The following is a 5,194-nucleotide window of genomic DNA, read 5'->3' on the forward strand; positions in this document are numbered from 1 at the left end:
TGCTATAGTAGTGCCTCTTATTCACATTATGCCATATACAGAGATCAGTGCGTCCTTGCTGGGGACATGGTATAGGCGGAGCCACAAGCGCTGCTCCGTCCACACCATGCCCTTTTTCTGGAAGCACTGATCTCTTTATGTGTTCCACACTCAGCTCAGCAGGTGCTCTGCCCTTCATCAGATTGGCTGATCTCCAGCGCCCTGGCCAGAGCAAGCACCTGGAGCAACCAAATAGCTGGGAAATGGAAGAGAAGGATTGCAGTGAATAAGTTTTCCTCTCATTGAACACCACCAGGGGCGGGATGCACTAATACTTACCGCCGGACATCGCTATTGTACAGGTCGCATATGCACTAACATATGCAATCTGTACAGCAAAGGACAGGTCTTCCAATAAGAGCTGTCCTTTGCGATCTCTCCTGCACAGTGGACTTCTGGATTTATGACCCGGGAGTCCATCTGCGCATGTGCAGACAGACGCGGCGGCCGCGGGGCATGCTGGGAGGGATCCGATCCGATCCCTCATAGCAGTGCGATGTGGTAGAAGCCCATAGGATTCTATAGGGTTACTCCAGCAAAAGCTGGTGTTACCCTCCGCATCGCAGCCCGGCGGCCAGGTGATTGATGCATGCGGAAAATGCGATAAACAGAGGTTTACTGCATTTTCCGTTTAGTGCATCCCGCCCCAGATGTGTTTTGCTTTATAAAGACACATTCATATGGGGAGGTGCATTAATATATGCACATAAATCACTGTAAAAAAAGCTTGATATGTACAAATAGGAATTTTGAAATATATCCAGTCCCATGACTCATTTAATTTGTTTTAGGAAAGAAATTGAAAAGTCTAAATATATTAAGAGGGTGGTCCTAAAGTGACAGGTACTTTCTCTTTTACCGAGCGCAAACTATTTAACAGAAGCCATTATCATCGTATGTGCAATAAGTAGGTTTGTGCATTCAAATAAACCACATGGTATTAAATGGTCAAAAACATGACAATGTTCTAAAACTAGTATGTATTAGTGTAGGAGTAATGAAGTTTAGATAAGTACATCAGACATATGGCAGCTACACATGCAACCAATATAATACAAAATATGCTTTGACAAATAATAATGTTATTGAGATCACTACTGTGTGTCACAAAATGATCCCAGCTTTCAAAAAAAGTGCTGAAATCAATGGACATGTGAGTTCATGGTTTATCCAGAATGAATAGGTGATGCAATGGACAGAGAGAGCTTTTTCAGGGTATATTGTTATGGACACAAATGGAACTAGTGAACATGAGTTTCTGCACATTGCCTATGAAGCAAGGGCAACAAATAACTCTAGGAATATAATTATTGGGTCTTCTTAAGTTTTTACATCAAAAAAGTTAATGGACTAAGACATTGGCACTCATTCAGAGGCGCTCGCAAGAAGCAAGCGCTCGTTCTGAATTAGGGTGGCCGCTTCAATTTTTAAGTGCGGCCTCCTGGTCGCTAGCTAAGCTGTGGGTTACTACCCACAGCTTAGCAACTGACCAGGGTGATGGTCGCGATGGTCAAGACCATCGCGATCCATCGGGGCTTGCGATGGGACCTTAAGGTTGGGTCTCGGCAGCCGCAAACCCCAGGAAGCTTCCTGCTCTGATTAAGCAGGAAGCTCCCCACTGACACCACTGCTGACGTCAGTGCGGCCGCCCACAAAATGGTAGGCATTCCTTAAGGAACACCTCCGTTTGTGAAACCACCCCCCCTGCCCCGCCTACATAACAGGCCGAGCTGTCGATCAACATCGACAGCCGGCCAGCCGGCCCTTTAGTAGTGAGCTCCGGAGCGAGAGAGTTTCTCTCTCGCTCCAAACTCTCTCGCTCTGGGGCTTGCGCATGCGCAGTGCGGCCGCTGCCCGTTGGAGATCCCAAAGTGATGGGAGGCCCAGGTGCAAGCTTGACCAGATATTAGGGAGATAATATATGCCACTTATGCTTTCTCTTATTGAATGTTCTGTGGTATGAGTTTGAATTGAATGGAGCACTGGTTCAAGAATCATCTGCAAAGTTTGGGATCTCTGTCATGTTTAGGAAGGGTATGGATGCAGAACTGCGAGGATGCAGGAGTAATTGCAGTAACCTCTGATGGAACTGTATGAAGTGTATACTTAATGTATGATGTAGTGTGTATTGGCAATGATAATGAAAATGAGAAACTTTATACCATGACAAAGAGCCAAGAGCCAAGCCAGATAAAGCCTAACTCAAGAACCAGGAGACACAGAGCACAGTACCAAGTCAGAAGATTCAATCAAGGTCAGAAAAAAAACAAGGACTGGAGCACAGAAATCAGACAAAAGAGAGCTACATAAATCAGAAGTGCTAGAGGCTTAAACCTGGCAGTGAACAGAGCATGAGACACTGCTTAAATAGGCAAGGCAGGTTTGAACAAGGTGTCCTGATGATATGATTGATCAGCTAAACACATCACCATGGAACCCAGAAGCTGCTCAGCCACTGCTACAGCAGAGTGTGAGACCTGAACAACGCTGGTTGCTGGGTTTGGTAAATATAAGCCAGAGTCCAACCCCGGTCTGTTACAATGGTGATTCAATAAGTAAGGAAACAAGACCTCTCATGTGTAATGTGTTTTATTTCATTCTAATTTACCACCAGGCCAGAGCAAGTAGACCACTGCTTCCTCTCATGGCCATTAGACTGTGCCTCATATCAGTCATTATGTGCCAATATCAGTTGTAAGATGGCGGGGCTGCCAGAAACATGGTCAAACATAGAGGTGCACAGTGTGATCAGATTTCTGTGTCCAAAGGGCACATAAGCAGCTAAAATTCATTGCTAATTTGTCGCGGTGCAGTGATAACATCATGTCACAGAAACAGGTTTTGGTTTGGTGTACTACCTTTGATAATGGCAGGACAGATGTTCAAGATGAGCAGCAATCCTGCCAGCCAAGTATGTCCACCACTGATGACAATTTGTGTCACTTTGAAGGTCTGATTCAGGAGGGCAGATGCTTTTGAGCTAGTGATATTGCTGTTGAACTGAAAATCTCAGTGGGTACTGTGCACAAAATCATTCATGAGCAACTAGGCTACAGGAAAGGGTGTGGTGAAGTTCAGCAAGCCGTCATGTCCTAGCTTAAGGTGCTTGACACTGATTTCATCCATGCCGGGATAGATGCCTTGGTGTTCCCTTCAGGAAAAATGCTTAGACAAGTATGGGGACTATGTGGAAAAATAATCTGTATTAAGGCCATACTATTGATTATACGTATAAGAACAAGTTTAATAAATTTACGCAATGACAGGTCTTGTTACCTTATTTATTGAAACACCCTTGTATAATAATCATGCAACCAGCTGTTCTCATTTTATCCCTGAAGGAGTGATTAGTTCCATGTGGGATCCCTCAGAGGAGGGAGATGAATACTATTTTAGCCCTTTGTAGCCCATTGACATAAGCTATTTGCATTGTATGTAAGTGGTCATTTGGCATTTTTGTGATATTAATAAATCATTTAGCATTTACATAGTACAACCTATAGATGTATCTCTCTTTGTTTGCACTTCTAAATAGAATGTCATGATTTACATGCTGGGAGGTCACAGCAGTGGTGGACTGGAGCATGAAGAGCCCTCAGGGAAATGCAAAAATAGAGGCCTAAAAAGGCATGTGGCCAGTCACTGGAGGGGGTCTATCTATCTCTATATATATATGAATCTGTCCTTGCTCGAAAACTCCCAATAAAACTGTTTAACTGCTGCCGGTGCCCTCACAAAAAGAATCAGTGCAAAGGTGCAGCACTCATTGCATCAGATAGGCTGGTGCAGATATTATTGGTGAGTATGGAGGGGTCAGGGAGGTAGTGCAGAGAGATAGTATTTGGTAAAGAGGGGTCAGTGGGTAGTGTATATAGGTAGTGGTGAGCCACCCAGTAACCCTTGCAATGCTGGTCAGTTGTGGTTGAATGAGTCCACTACACATGTACTAACATTATGTCACACTGTAGTGCCACCCATATTATGCCACAGTGTTGTGCATCTACATTATACCACACTATAGTGCCTCCCACATTATGCCACACTGTAGTGCCCCCACATTATATAACACTGTAGTGGCCCCCCACATTATACCACATTGTAGTGCCCCCCACATTATACCACACTGTAGTGCCCACACATTATGTAACCCTGTAGTGTCCAACACATTATACCACACTGTAGTGCCCCCACATTATGTCACATTGTAGTGCCCACACATTATGTCACACTGTAGTGCCCACACAATATACTACACTGTAGTACATCCACATTATACCACACTGCAGTGCCCCCAGATAATTTCACACTGTAGTGCCCAACACATTATAAAACACTGCAGTGCCCCCCACATTATGACACATTGTAGTGCCCCCCACAATATGTGACACTGTAGTGCCCACACTTTATGCCACACTGTAGTGCCCACACATTATGCCATACTGTACTGCATTCACATTATACCACACTGTAGTTACCCCCACATTATGTCACACTGTAGTGCTTACACATTATGTCACCCTGTAGTGCCCACACATTATGCCATACTGTAGTGCATCCACATTATACCACACTGTAGATCCCACACATTATGTCACACTGTTGTGCCCACACATTATACCATTATAGTTCTCACACATTATACCACACTGTAGTGCCCACACATTATACAATCAGAGCTCAGCACATGCTCCTCTGACCCCACTGCCAAGACTACTGGGATTTATTACCCAGTAGTGCACTGCAGTGCTGAGTCTGACAGCAGTGTGCTCCAATCCCCTGCATGTAGCTGCTGGCCGGTTCAGTCACAGCCTTGATGACTGCCTAGCAAGCAGCTACACACACTGCAGCCTGCCATAGGAATGGCGCAGTAGGCCACGCCCTCCCATGGTAGAGGGTGTGGCTACAAATAAGTGAGGCCCAACAGGGATTTCACCGAATCCCCAGACGTCCAGTCCACACCTGGGTCACAGAATGACTCTTTGGGTGTATAGCTATTAGCGGATCCATTCTAACATTTCTTTCCTATTTGGACATTGTTAATCAGTGCAGTTTATTTGCACACTAAAGTTGCATTAATAGAATCTAAATCACTAGTTTGTTTCCTGCTGTGCATTCTCTTCCTTAATGTTCATCTATCAAACTTTAATTGTAAAAA

Source organism: Taudactylus pleione, unplaced genomic scaffold, assembly GCF_031769625.1.
Source record: "Taudactylus pleione unplaced genomic scaffold, aTauple2 ptg000053l, whole genome shotgun sequence".
In the NCBI taxonomy this organism is placed as follows: domain Eukaryota; kingdom Metazoa; phylum Chordata; class Amphibia; order Anura; family Myobatrachidae; genus Taudactylus; species Taudactylus pleione.